Below are 15,484 nucleotides of genomic sequence, written 5' to 3' on the forward strand. Positions count from 1 at the left end.
ACACCGATGTTACCAAACCACACATCAGGCCATTAATTCAAGTCCACTGAAAGTCCCAAAGTTGGCAGAGCATGGCAGATTGCGAACAATGACACGGCTACATGCAGGGTTCGAGTGTGTCATAAGCTAGAGACCATTCCCAAAGCTGTTTCTTATGTACGGGAAGCAAACCACGCTACTCAGCTGCTCCAATAAATTCCACCATGGAGGTAATTAGCAACCTCACCATAGGGAATAACTACATTCAGCTGCCCAGGCTCAGCCATGTTGACACACAAACTTCACCACCACAGATATATTTACCCAAAAAAAAAAAAGCAGCAGCAGCTGCAGAAACTGCTTATGTCTGACCAAATAGCTCACGGGTTTTGGTTCCTTGCTTTGGAGGTTTAGGGTCATGGTTATATAAGACATCTCAGTTAATTGCCCTAAAACAATATATAGTGCTTCCACCTCCTAGTTCATTGTGTAGAGCCAGGGGTTTTAAAAGCTTGGTCTCCATTTGCCTAGAGCAGCAGAGGAAGAAGTGGAGTCAGAAATAGGATGTGCAAATGGAATGTGTTAGAGGCACTTCCTCATTAATAGTTATATTATCAGCCCATACTCGTTGAGTCTTAAATATAAGCCAGCTCAGTGCTATTTTACAGATAATATTTTATTTATGTCTCACCATACTACTAGAAATTAGGTATAATTGTTCTGATTCCAAAAAGGCAACTGGAGGCTCAAAGACATTAAGTAACAATCTCAAAACAATTTGAATCTCTATTTAAATTACATTATACTTTCAGTCTGCATTATCTAAAATCTGATATTTATTTATTATCCTTCTAATCATTTTGTTGCCTAAATTAGGGGACAGATTTGAGCAAACATTCTTTATTTTCTCCTGTACAGCATCTTGTACGGATCTGGGAAAAGCAAACAAATCCCCTTTCATCAATTGATTATACCTGGTAGTGACCCTTTAGGATAGAGTAGAACTGCCCCATAGGGTTTTCCAAGGCTGTAAATCTTTATGGAAGCCAACTGCCTCATCTTTTTCCCAAGGAGTAGCTGGTGGGTTCAAACCACCAACCATCTGGATAGCAGCCAAATGCCTTAACCACTATGCCATCAGAGCTCCTGGGAAAAGCATAAGTGTTTGAAAATTCCCAGGCTAAAAGTCAGTTAAATAAATTCATACAAAGGTGTTTTGTTTTGTTTTGTTAATATGCTTCACTGCATCCTTGAATTGAGTACAAGTTAGGATTATCAGTTTTTATAGTAGTTTGTGTAACCTAAAAATGTTGTGAATCTATTTTTTTCTATTCATCATGACCGGGCTGATGCTCACAACAGAGGCAAATCAATCTGCAAAGTAGGACCAACTCCTACTTCTGCTTCAATACGTGAGGACATATGGAGGGCACTGCTGGAACTCAATCAATGTCAAGTGACGACTTTGGAACAGCATTAGTCAATCTTTTTTGAAGCTCTTCATTTAGTTATATGAGGCACAATAATTACACTTGAAGGTACTTTGTCCATCTGTCACATTTTAGAACTGTCTAGAATCCATTGTTATCAACCAAGAGGACTTCAGAAAGTCCTAGAGCAAAATATTGCTGATGAATCCTTGTACACTCCTTATTGTGTTACTCTTAGGGAGTTTCTTAACCTCCCTGTGACTCGGGCTCCTCCTGTTTACAATGAAAGTAGTATTACCTCAGAGTTGTTAAGAACTTGAAAAAATTAATATCTAAGAAATGTTTAGACTAGTACTCAATTCACAGGACATGTCCAAAAGCTCTGAGCAATTATTATTGTGATTAATGCTAAGTAATAACTGATTCTAAAATTAGCATTGTAAACCAGTGTACATAGTAAGTTTGGACTACTTTCAGTTTTGCCATTTTTGAGTTTAACATTCATGCATTTAACTATATTTGAAGTCTCAGACGTATTCTCACTATGATTGGGTCGATTCTGACTAATACAGCAACCTTATAGGACTGAATAGAACTGCTCCATAGGGTTTCTAAGGCTGTAAATCTTTACAGAAGCAGACTTCCTCATCTTTGTTCAGGTGGTTTGAACCAAACACCGATTTTCTGGTTAGCAGGAGAATGGTTTAACCCACTACACCACCAGAGTTCCTTGAAGATATATTATATTGTCTAATTTAAAAAAAAAAAAAAAAAGGAGAGAAGAAGAAGGAAGAAAGAAAAAGAAAGGAATTAAACTGAGTGCAAGGTTAATACAGTTTTAGAGAGTATCCCTGGACAACGACCACATCTCCTGTAGTCTAACCTATTAGAGTTATTCTTGTTAATTACTTAAGTTTGTTTGATTTTCTGTAGAAAATGATTTCTCATTCACCTCCTTAACAAAGTTAGTTGATGATGTAAGAAACAATAAAGTAAACATTTCCAAGAAAGAGATGATTGGAAGCCAGAAAATGTGAGTTCTGGATAAATTAAAGAGTAAAATGTTGAATTCAGCAAAAGTTGGGATATATGATATAAAGTTCACCATATGCTCTATATAAAAACAAGAAAAAGCAATCTTGAGATTGTTTCAAGGAGCATTCCAACCACGTGTAAAAATTGCTTGTATAGGAGAAATCAAGCTGTACTAAAAATAAAAAGAGTTAACTTACAGAATGGAGGAAGAAAAAAAAAACAACTCACTGCCGTCAAGTTGGTTCCAACTCATAGTGACCCCTCCTTGGTTTTCCGAGGAAGTGTCTCTATGGAAAAAGATTGCCCAGACTTCCTTCCTAGGAGTGGCGGGTGGGTTTGAACTGCCAGCCTTCTAGTCAGCAGTCAAATGCCTTAGGCACTACACCACCATAACACCCATTACAGAATGAAGATATTCATTAGAAAAAAAAAGATGACTCTCGAGGTAAATGTGATAAGAGAAACGCCAAGATATCTAAAAAAAAAAAAAAAAAAAAGTTCAGTGAAACACTAGCGAGTAAGGGCACTGCACTGACCTTGCTGTGAATAACGGTAGATTCAACGTGTTAACAAAGCATTTTCTTCCCCAGGATATGAAGTAAACATGAGATACAGCATTAATTAAATGTGTTGCTATAGTAGCGTTTTTCTCCAGAGCCAAAGAACACATTGGGGTGTATATTTCAACACGCGTTCAATGCAGGCAAAAAAAGAAAAAGAAAAAAACGCTACCACATGAAAAGAGGATAATATTTTTAGATGAAGCCAATGTGTTTTCACACCAATAAATGCCTATTCCCAGTTCTCCAAGACTTTTCCTCCCATTGAATCATTGTCACTAATTATTTTTCAAAAGTCAACTTTAAGTTTTAGATTATATTGAATACACCTGAGACAAAGGCTTTAGTCTCAGGGAAATGAGTTTTTAAATCCTAAAATCTTCTCTTTTCCTCTTAAAACAAAGACTCAAGTTCTGAGCACAAATTTTATCATAAGACATAAGGTAGAGAGAAGATGCAAGTTATAAGCTCCAAGCAGCTTTACTTTGCCCAGAAAAACAAATAAAAATTCAAGTAAAAGGCAGGAGGTAGAAGGAATTGAAAAGATAAAGACTAAGGCAACATGTTTCCTGAGACCTCAAGAAAGAACTCTCAGAGCTCACTTTCACCCTCCTACGCCACCACATGACAAAAATCCTGAAAAAAAAAAAAAAAATCCCAGATAGTGGAGGCAAAATTAAAAAAACATCCAGACAGCAGCTCTACTTTCCCACCATGCCCAATAAGATATAAGCAGGAAGAAAGAGAGTACATCTAGATAGTTTTTCCAGTGCCCATGACTTGTGCATGGCTTGGTAGAGAGCCTGAAACTTGCATAACCCCTTTGGGGTACATGGAAACTCTCAGAGGAATAAGAGACTTGTTAAAACATAACTTTTTAAACAGGCATAATAGTGACTCTCATACAAAATGAACATGTGTCAAAGATTTTGTTCTACTCATTAATTAATGAGGGAACCAGTAAGAGGTTACAACTGGTTCAAAAGAAAATTCAAAAAATGCATATAGGAATGGTTCATTTAAAAAAAAAAAAAAAAAAAAAAAACACTGCCATCAAGTTGATTCTGACTCATAGATACCCACATTAATTTTCCAAGGCTATAAATCTTTTCAACAGTAGATTGCCTCATCTTCCTCCCTCAGAGCAGCTGGTGGGTTTGAACCCCTGATCTTCTGGTTTGCAGTCATATGTCTTACCCACCATGCAACCAGAGCTCCTTAACTTACAAATAGATGCAAAACAGATCTGTCTATAAAGCAGTTATCTACTGCATTCTAATGGGTAAAATTAATTTGCATTTCTATGGACAAGAATTATTTGCATCATTATTAGTTTTCTGCAAGTTACTCAATTGTAAAATAGCTAAAAGACAATAAAAGGTACAGAGTCCACATAGAAACAGATAACCTGAAGGATACTTAGACCATACACTGTTTAAAAATGAAGACACCCAGTTATCTTTCAATATAGTTCAAAGTCTTTCACAATGGCTAAAGAAGCCTAAGATCTGGAAAACCAGGCAGAGATCTCACCTCCAGATGCAATGACAGATCCCATGGTCATGAGCAGTAGAAGGCAGGAAAATACCCAGTAACAGGATGCAAATAACCACCATGAGTTGACACCTGAACACAGGATGCCTGCTTACCAGGGTGGGATGAGGGTCCAGTTGGTGGTGGCCAGCTAGGGACAAAGACCCTTTTTCCTACTCCCCCAATCAGGATATTAAGCTTCCACTTGAATGGAGATATCATCTTGGGAAGGAAGAATGAGGAGACACCCCTTGAGAGGTAGAAAGTTGTTGTTATGGGCCGTCAAGTCGGACCCGACTCATAGCAACCCCTCCTTAGGTTTCCGAGACAGTATCACTACGGAAGTAGATTGCCCCATCTTCCTTCCGAGGAGTGGCTGATGGATTTGAACCGCCAGCCTTCTGGTTAGCAGTTAAGTGCCTTAGAGGTAGAAAGAGAGGAATGCTAAAGTTTTGATGGATACTTAACAGGAAGAGACTGTTTTAAACCAAAAACAAACAAAAAAAAAGGACTATTTTTAACTTACCAATTTAAGGAGTAGTAGGAGCAAAAGTAAAATGAGGTTAGTTCACGAGACCAGAAAAACTAGATGGTGCCCAACTATCACTGTTAACTACTTGGAAAGCAATCAGAGCAAGAGATCCTGAATAGAGTGAGAGAACAATATGGAACAAAATTTAAAATCATTAAAAGAAAAGAAAAAAGACCAAGTTTATTGGTCTGATAGAGCTGGGTGAGACCCCTGAGACTATGGCCCCTACTTTACCCTTTAGGTCTGGAACTGAACTCACTCCCAAAGAACTCCCATTTATAAGGACATTGATCTGTTATTTATGCCAGCACTGCAGTTGTAAAAATGATGGCTTACATTTTGTTTTAATTTATTGAACTCTGTAACAAAAAGGGGCTCTGGTTGTACAGTGAGTAACGCATTTGGTTGTTAACCAGAAAGTCAGCAGTTCAAATCTACCAGCTGCTCCATGGGAAGAAGATGAGGCAGTCTACTTTCATAGATTTCCACCTTTGGAAATCTTATGAAGGTAACTATGAGTTGGAATCAACTCAATGGCAATGGGTTTGATTTTTTGGATAAGAAAAATAATATAGTACTTCTGAAGTTCTTAGGATATATTTCTCAAAGTGTTAGAAAATAATCTACATATTCATTATGAGTTTTTAAGAAAGACTATTCCCTTAACAGGGAGCTCTGGTGGATAGTGCCTAAGGCATTTGACTGCTAACCAGTAGGCTGGCGGTTCAAACCCACCACACCTACTCCTCAGAAGGAAGGTTGGGCCATCTACTTCCATAGTGATACTGCCTCAGAAACCCAAGGAGGGGTGGCTATGACTGAATCCGACTCAGCAATAGTGAGTTTGGTTTTGGTTTACTCCCCTAACATAGGAGCTCTGGTGGCACTGTGCCTAAGGCTGTTGACTACTAACCAGATGCTTGGTGATTCAAACTCACTAGCCATTCTGCAGAAGGAAGATGGGCAATCTAAAGATTTATTGCCTCAGAATTTCAATGGGGTCATTATGGGTCAGAATTGACTTGATGGCAGTGGGTTTGGTTTTTTGGTTTATTACCCTAAGGTGGATAAAGCCAGCATAGGCATCAGGCCAGGACTCCCAGTCATAATAAAGTAGAGCAATAAAATAATTATTTAAATTGCAAGTAAAAATTTCACTTTAATTTATTACAAGTAAAAATTTCACTACAATTACCCTCAACTTTCAGCTTGTTAAGGTTTTATTTGTCAAAGTTCCAAGGAACTATTCTGATAAACTATTCTTCAAAAAATTCCATCAAAATAGATGTAGCTACTAAAAGGAAAGGAGCTCTGGTAGCATAGTGCCTAAGACACTTGACTGCTAACCAGAAGGCTAGCGGTTCAAACCCACCAGCCACTCCTTGGAAGGAAGGTTGGGCAATGCTACTTCCGCAGTGATACTGCCTCAGAAACCCAAGGAGGGGTCGCTATGAGTCGGGGCTGACTCGACGGCAAATAACAACAACTACTAAAGGAAATGTCCAGTTTAAAGACTGACAGAAAGAGCCTAACACCAACACCACTCAAATACTGACCCTCTTATTGAAGAAAACTCCATGTCATTCAAAGTATGATTTAATGTTTCAACACAAGTCTTTGCATGATCAATACCAAGACAGGGGAAAGAGATCGAACCCTTATATATCTAGCAGATAGCAAGATAAACCATTCCCAAATTATTTTCTCATCCATTTTATAATTTATTAATTTATTCAGCAAAATCTTACTCAATATGCACCCAACATAAGAGTGTTATATAATGTCCTGGGGAGGTAATAAAAGTGAAAAAAGAAAGAGTCCACATTCTCAAAGTTACTTAAGGTCCAATACAGGTAAAAAAAAAAATAAATAAGTGAATAAACAATTTCAATATAGTGTTATAAATGTTAAGAAAGAACATATGGCTTTTAATGATTAGTTAAAGCAATTACAGAAGTTTTCTGGAGAAGCAACACTAAATAGGTATCTAAATGGTAAGCTTTTCGTCCAGTGATCACTAGTTAAAAACTTTGGAACTTTGCCCTAAATAAAGGTATACCCAGGCAAGAATGTCTAGCATAGAAGCAGTGCTCTACTAACTTCAGCAAGGGAAAAAAAAAAAAAAAAAAACTTCATTTCCAAATTTAGTCAACTAGGGACATTGAGTCAGGCCACTTAAAACAGTCACAAAGTATAATCATTCCAAGTAGTTGAGTATTGTGTCTCTTATCTACTAATCTAAAATTAAATTTCCCATCTAGCTTTGACACAGAGGCTATATATAGACTTTGAGAAGAAAAAAGCAAATTACCCAGGGCTTATTTCCTAAAAACAAAAGAGGAAGAGAGGAAAGCGACATCTAACGGTTCATTCCTTCAAAACATCCCCAGCTGCTCCCCATATCTCAAGAAACCAAAAAAGAGACTTTGACATAAGCCATGAGATAAAGATAACCTCAAAAATCATCCTACAAAGGCAACAAAATAATCCAGCCCTCTGGGAAGCCAGCTTGATGCATTCAATTTGATGTCATGCTGGGCTGTAGAAATTGTGGGCCAGAAGGCTTTCCAAAGAACAACCATGAACAGTTTACACGTATGTGATTAGATTCCTTATAAGATTTTCTTTTTACTTTTGTGAATAAAAAATAACAACCAAGTCCAGATCCTGTTTTAAGTGCTTATATGTATTAACTCACTTAAAGATTTTTTTTGTTGACAATCCACATTTATGCAAATGAATAAACAAATTGTTAGAACCCTTAAGGTCAAAATAGGAATAAATTGCATTGTGAGAAGCCAAAAATACTAAGTGGATTTAATTACTTCTTAGAGCAGACCACAAAGGAACTTGAGAGGTCAGAGTTTATTTTTTGGCCCTCAGGAGCTATTGAAAAGTCCATCCTAGAGAAGAAATGCAGCATTTTTACTTATTGTTAAATAATTAATTCCTTAAGTAACTTATTAAGTAACTTATTCCTTAATTCTTTCTATCCTTTTCTTTGCTTTCTTGTTTTGCTCCTCCCCCCCCAAAAAAAAAAAAAATTCTTTATTTTAATCACTAAATTTTACTGGTATTTTGTAGGCTTATGAAGTAAACTTTCAAACTAGTTATCTCTTTCAGGGCACCATCCTTCCAGTTATGTAAACAGTTATCAGGTAAATGAATAGCAAAACCAAAAAACAAACTCACTGCCATCAAGTTGATCCCAACTCATAGCCACCCTCTTTGGGATTCCAAGGTGCTATAAATCTTTATAGAAGTAGATTGCCCAATCTTCCTTCCATGGAGTGGCTGGTGGATTTGAACCACCAACCTTCTGGTTAGTAGTCAAATGTCTTAGGCACTACACCATCAGAGCTCCTAGGTAAATGAATTGTTGTTTGTTGTTATGTGCTGTAGTCGGACCCGACTCATACCGACCACTCCTTGGATTTCCGAGGCAGTATCACTACGGAAGTAGATCACCCCATCGTCCTTCCGAGGAGTGGCTGGTGGGTTTGAACCACCAGCCTTCTGGTTAGCAGTCAAATGCCTTAGGCACTATGCTACCAGAGCTCCCAGGTAAATGAGTAGTAACCCAAAAACCAAACCCACCGCCACCGAGTCAATTCCAACTCATAGTGACCCTAAAGGACAGAGCAGAACTGCCCTATAGGATTTCCAAGTCTGTAAATCTTTACAGAAACAGACTGCCTCATCTTTTTCCCACAGAACAGTTAGTGGGTTTAAACCACCAAACTTTTGGTTAGCAGACAAATGTGTTAACCACTATGCCATCAGAGTTCCTTGACTGAATGATAGTGCCTAACTTAAGCTTATTAAGTCAAATGGCTAGGTCAATACCAAGAATAGGTATACGAATCACAATGTATGTTTGTTCTATAGCAAAATGTCTTCATATGAGAATCAGACTATAAGCACTGATCTATATTACCTACTGAAGGAAGATTTTAAGTATCATGTTACTTGCCTAAACCAGTTAAAGATCAACAAACTGTTCCAAAACCTAAATATAGTTCTATTTCTCATTAAAAATGGAAGAAATCCTATTTGTTGCACCTACAGTTTTCAGTGGCGCAAACAGTTAAGCACTCAACTACGAGCCGAAAGGTTAGTGGTTCAAACCCACCCAGAGGCATTTGGAAGAACAAGTCTGGTCTTCTGAAAGATCCCAGCCTTGAAACCCTATGAAACACAGCTCTATTCTAAACACATGGGGTTGCTATGAGTCAGAATCGACTCAAGGACAATTAACAATAACACTTTTATTAGTCAATGAATTACATGTGGTCTCCTGGCTGTACAGTAGTCCCAATTTACAATGTATTCAAATTAAGACAAACTGCACTTAATTAAAGCTGTGTTCAGATTTTTGTACATCTTATCATTGGTAATATGCACTATATACAGTGCTGTAGCATGTTATCATTCTGAGATGTTCACTCGCAGATGTTCAATGTTAGATTTATAACGATACTGATAATAAAAACCAATAATAATGAAAACTAAAAATAAATGAGGTATTCAACTTATGTCACAACTGATTTCCAACAGAGTCATCAGAACAGAGCTACCTGTAAGGATCATTCAGTTTGAGAAACAGCTTCAGGATGTAAGATAATTATGGGATGAAGATATTAATTTATCTCTTAAAACATTCGTAATTTGTTCTGAAGCATCTTTTGTTGTTATGTAAACATTCCTCACACTTTTAAGACAAAATGGTGCAGAACTGGAGTTGACAGGTCTCCTGCTTTTAAAGTGTATTTCTGCAACACATGGAAGCTTTTTCTCTCTATCCTTTTGTAAGTGTCGGAAAAGCCTAGATTATATAACTTTACCAGGATATATAAAACCCTCCATATTTTTCAAATCAAGAAGTTGTTAGAAACTAAATTTCTACATGACCTAATCTTCTCTCTTATAAAATTGAGTATTTTAACAGACTGAGAGAAAATATTTACCTATGACATATCTGACAAAGGACTTATCTCCCAAATCAATAGAAAACTTCAACACCTCAACACCAAAAAGACAAATAACCCAATTCACAAACAGGCAAAAGACTTGAACAGACACTTCACCAAAGATGATACACTGGCGGCCAACAAACACGTGAGAAAGTGCTCACGATCATTAATCATTAGAGAGATGCAAATCAAAACAACGATGAGATATCTCACTCCAGCAATAATAGCAAAGTTCAACAGGACAGAAAATAACAAATGCTGGTGAGGTTGTGTAGAGAGTAGAACTCTTGTGCACTGCTGGTGGGACTGTAAAATGGTAAAACTATTGTGGCATAAGGTATGACGTTTCTTTAAAAAACTGAAAATAGAAATATCATTTGACCCAGAAATTCCATTACTAAGAATATATCCTAAAGAGGTGAGAAACAGCTCACACACAGACATACGTACACCTATGTTCATCGCAGCACAATTCACTATAGCAAAGAGATGGAAACAACCTAAATGTCCATAAACGGATAAATGGATAACCAAATTATGGTACATGCACACAATGGAATACTATGCTACATTAAAGAACAATGAGGGATATTTAAATGTGGATGAGCCTGGAGGACATTATGCTAAGTGAAATAAGTCAATCACAGAAAGACAAGTATCGTATGAGCCCATTACTGTAAAAAGACAAAGAAGGGTTTGTTTGCAAAAGCAGGCTCACTCTGTAGGTTACTGGGCTGAGGAGGGAAAGGGAGGGATTAATTAATTTTTTCAAAATTGAATATTTTATGCATAATGTATTTTGGATATATGAATTTTGAATACATGAGCATTAGCCATTAACCAACCTGTCAATCCCCAAACACACTGCTGTCGAGTTGGACCCGACTCAGAGCGACCCCTCCTTGGGTTTCTGAGGCAGTATCACTACGGAAATAGATTGCCCAACCTTCCTTCCGAGGAGTGGCTGGTGGGTTTGAACTGCCAGCCTTCTGGTTAGCAGTCAAATGCCTTAGGCAGTATGCCACCAGAGCTCCCCAGCTTCTTCCAAATCCCTCATTTTGTACTCCTCAGAAGAAAAGGGGCACTTATTTCAAACACATAACCCTGACAAGTGTGGTGAAGTGTATGAGAGCTTAAATTTTTAAGCACTTGGGGTTATAGAAGACTGTGGTCTACAGTGGGAGCCATAACTCCATTTTGAGGCCTGAAATAAGTTTCAGATGTCATTTGGGTTTTCTCTGACCATTAAACCAGCATTGTGGCTATGCACAAACAAGTCCCAGGACAAACCTAGGGAGGGACAGTTTGCCTTCAAGAGGGCTATGGTTGAAAGCAGATTATACTCTCACAAAGAACAAGGGAACTTGACTGAGCATGTCCTTTTCTAATTTAAATTAAGGTTGGGGTCTTGGTATTGTGTAGTAGCCACATTGTGGCTAAGGCACAGACTTCATGGTCATGTGTCACAGCCTATCTGGATGACTACCTAGCCAGGTAGTCAAGGCCCAGAACCAATCCTGTAAACCTCTCCTATCTTCAAATCCTCATCATGGTCTTTACCTTGCTTCTGTGGTCCTGTCTGTAACAGGGACGAAACTATCAAAAATATCGACCATCAATCATGATTTTGTGATGATTTAAAATCATGTAATTAGCCACATGGCCATGACTCAGAGGACTCCATTTGAAATACAACCAAATGCGGGTCCCTGCCCAGTGCGCAGTCAGGCCAAAACAGTTTACACCCCGAGTGATTAAGAGGGAGAAAATTATTTACTGCAAAGTGGCAATGCAAGGAGACGGGGTCTGTACCCAAATATGACTCCCCAAATCTAAACTGAATTATAGTTTTTGTAAGTTTCAGGAGAGAGGGTTATACACATTCATAAAAATTTCAGGAATTTGGGCATGAGACCATTGACAATTGGCTGAAATTTCCATCACCTCAGTGTAAAGGGACAATTGTTTTTTAATGCAGTGCACTTGCTTACCAGATGAGTCACACTGTCTTCCTGTCATCAGCTGATTGGTCTTAGGCAGAGGGGAGAGTATCAGTTCCCAGAAACTCTGTTCCTGTTCATCTCACTGCACATGTGCACATGTCCATGGGCCAAGGTCACTTTTCAAGTTGTCTCCCGAAACACGTTAACATACTTATCACCTGTTTCTAGGGGATAACATGGAGACAATGTGTAAATTGACCTTTGATTCCATTCAGTTCTTAAGGAACTAAGTTATCATGTTTACTTATCTTCCTTCAACAGGGGATGTAGGCTAAACTTTGACTCCACCAGGTTTCACATTCAGGTTTCTCAAGCTGATGGTTTCCCTCATCCAGGATGATTGTCTTTGTCTGTGTCCTATCTAAGGCTTAATAAAAGTGTCTCTATTGAACCATTTGAATTTGGGGTGTCTTTTCCCCTAATACAGAAATCAGTGGACCCACTGCTGAATAGATAAAGCCCTGCCCTACATAATTTATTGGTGACTTCCAGGAGCATCAGCCACAAGATGTTTTAAAAATAAACATATCTTTACTATCTAAAAATATATTTTTAAATTCCCTACAAAAGATGCTATTCTTTCTTTTCCCCATTAATTGATGCCAACATTCCCATCACCATAGAGATTGCCCCTTCCTCAGAGCAGCTGGTGGGTTTAAATCACCAACCGTCTGGTTAGCAGTGAAAGGCCCCAGAGACTGTGCCACCAGAGCTCCTTATAAACTCTCTCAAACCAAACTTACCACTTCCCAGTAAATGATTCTCTTCTCCTCATCTCTCCTCAGGTGACCAACCACTAATGACCAATAATGATTGCTCTCTATATTTACATATTATCATTACAAATAAATGAGGTATTTGTCCTTTTGAAGCAGTGAGATGTTTTTGTTCTTTTTTTTTTTTTCCTCTCAAAAAGAAGAATTGGAAAAGAAAAAGGAAAACTAATGCTCTGGTGGCATAGTACCTAAGGCATTTGACTGCTAACAACAAAGCTCAAACCCACCAGCCCTCTTCAGAAGGAAGACTGGGCAATCTACTTCAGTAGAGATACCGCCTCGGAAACCCAAGGAGAGGTCAATATGAGGTGAATCAACTTCAAGCCAGTGACCTTCGTTTTTTTCTTGTTTGTTTATTTATTTGTTTGTTTTTAATATATAGCTCTTTTCACTATACCTTTAAGAGGAAAAAATGTTTCAGTCATGTTTCTGATTCTGTGTCTAAGGCATTTGACTGCTAACCAGAAGGCTGGAAGTTCAAACCCACCAGCCACTCCTCAGAAGGAAGGTTGGGCAATCTATTCTGTAGTGATACAACCTTGGAAGCCCAAGGAGGGGTTGCTATGAGTCGGGTCTGACTCCACGACTCTATGGTAGTGTGTTGCGTTGTTGTTACTCATAAAAAATTAACAGATAAAATCCACAAAGTTCTCCTTCCTTTACAGAGGCTCACTAGGGGGTGGTTCAAACTGCATGGAGAGACACTGTCAGGGGGGTAACACCAAAATGACTGTCCAAAAAAATTTTGTGCAGTGTTTCAGCAAAAATTTATTTTTTTATTAAAAATATCCCTGCAGTTACAACAAACAAAATTCATAAGCCCAGCTTATTTGTGCCAATATACATACAAAGCTAAAACTCTATACTAGTTTACTTTTTGAACCTTCTAATATGCTCTGGTGGAAGCTCTGGTGGCATAGTACCTAAGGCATTTTACTACTAACCAGAAGGCTAGCAGTTCAAACCTGCCAGCCACTTCTCAGAAGGAAAACTGGGCCATCTACTTCCATAGAGATACAGCCTCGAAACCCAAGAGTTCACTATGAGTCTAATAGACTACATAGCAGTGAGTTTGGTTTGGTTTTTAAGGAGCTCTGGTGGTGTGGTGCCTAAGGAATTTGACTGCTAATCAGGAAGTTGGTGGTTCAAACCCATCAGCCACTCCGCAGAAGGAAGATTGGGCAATCTACTTCTGTAAAGATTTACTGCCTCAGAAACCCAAAGGGGGTTGCTATGAGTTGGAGTCAATTCAATGTCACCAAGTTTGGTTTGGGGAAATCTGGTAGCATAGTGCCTGAGGCATGTGACTGCTAACCAGAAGGCTGGCAGTTCAAACCCACCAACCATTCCTTGGAAGGAAAACCAAGCAATCTACTTCTGAAGAGATACACAGCCTCAGAAACCCAAACAGGGGTCACTATGAGTCAAATAGACTGACTACACAGCAGTGTTGGTTTAATATGCTCTGGTCAGAGCTGTCATTGTTACTTAATTACAATGATGCTTCAAATCACATGGTTTCATCTGCATGTGTTACAAGCACACAATGTTTTTGTTGCTGCCAGTTTTCCTATAAAACCCACGGAGTTGATTCTGACTCATAGCAACCCCTATGAAGTTTCTGAGGTGGTAAATCTTTATGGAAGTAGATTGCCTAGTCTTGCTTCTGCACAGTGGCTGGTGGGTTTGAACCACCAACCTTCTCATTAGCAGTCAGATACCTTAGGCACTGCACTACCAGAGCTCCTAGTGTTCTTACAGTTGCTGATTTTGTCAAATTTTCCGGTGTTTTAGCTACAATATTGTAGTAATCACTATTTGTGAACCTGTATCAGTAACTTTTCAGAATGAAGTAGTAATTAAAGAGAAAAAAAAAAAGGCTTCCACACAATTACTAATAATGTTGTAGTGGAGCTGAGTGGAATCAAAGTTCACCCGGCATCCTCGGTTGGAGGCAGATAAGTCAGTATGATAACTTAGTTCCTTAAAAACTGAATAGAATGAAAGCTCAACCATCACCCCCACTCTGGTTAAGACAGATAGGCAGACACAACATCTCATGAATCAAAGCTCAGTCTGTATCCTGCTTGCATCCTGTTACCTGTTGGAGGCAGGTAAGTAAATAAGATAACTCAGTTGCTTAAGAACTGAATAGAACAAAAGGTCAATACACACATCATCTCCATGTTATCCCTCTAGAAACAGGTGATAGTTATGCTAATGTGCGTTTCAGGAAACAACTTGAAAATCAACTTTGGGACTTCCTGTAAGATGGAGGAGTAGGCAGACAAGTGACACAGACCCTTTTCAACAAAGAAAAGAAAAACCACTTGACAGAGATATAGAAGATAATCCTAGAACCCTGAGCTTTGAAAGGAACTATACAGAAGTGGATTAAGCACCAACTAGTGGAAAAACCAGAATAAAAACATGAGTACAGAGACGGTCGGCGCAGCAGACTGTCAGCTACTCTGACGAGACCAATAATCTGAATATTTCCAAGTGGTGTTGGGACCTGAGAATTGACCTAAAGATCAGTCCCAGTCACCAAGGACTGCAGGGACAACTGCTCTGGTGGCCTATGACTAGGAAGGGAAATAGCAAGGAGGGAGGCAACCTGAGCTGTGGACTTTCTGCTGTCCAGAGGGTGCAGCCATCTTGAT

This window comes from Orycteropus afer, unplaced genomic scaffold (assembly GCF_000298275.1).
Source record: "Orycteropus afer afer isolate SDZICR_OR568_19922 unplaced genomic scaffold, OryAfe1.0 scaffold00171, whole genome shotgun sequence".
In the NCBI taxonomy this organism is placed as follows: domain Eukaryota; kingdom Metazoa; phylum Chordata; class Mammalia; order Tubulidentata; family Orycteropodidae; genus Orycteropus; species Orycteropus afer.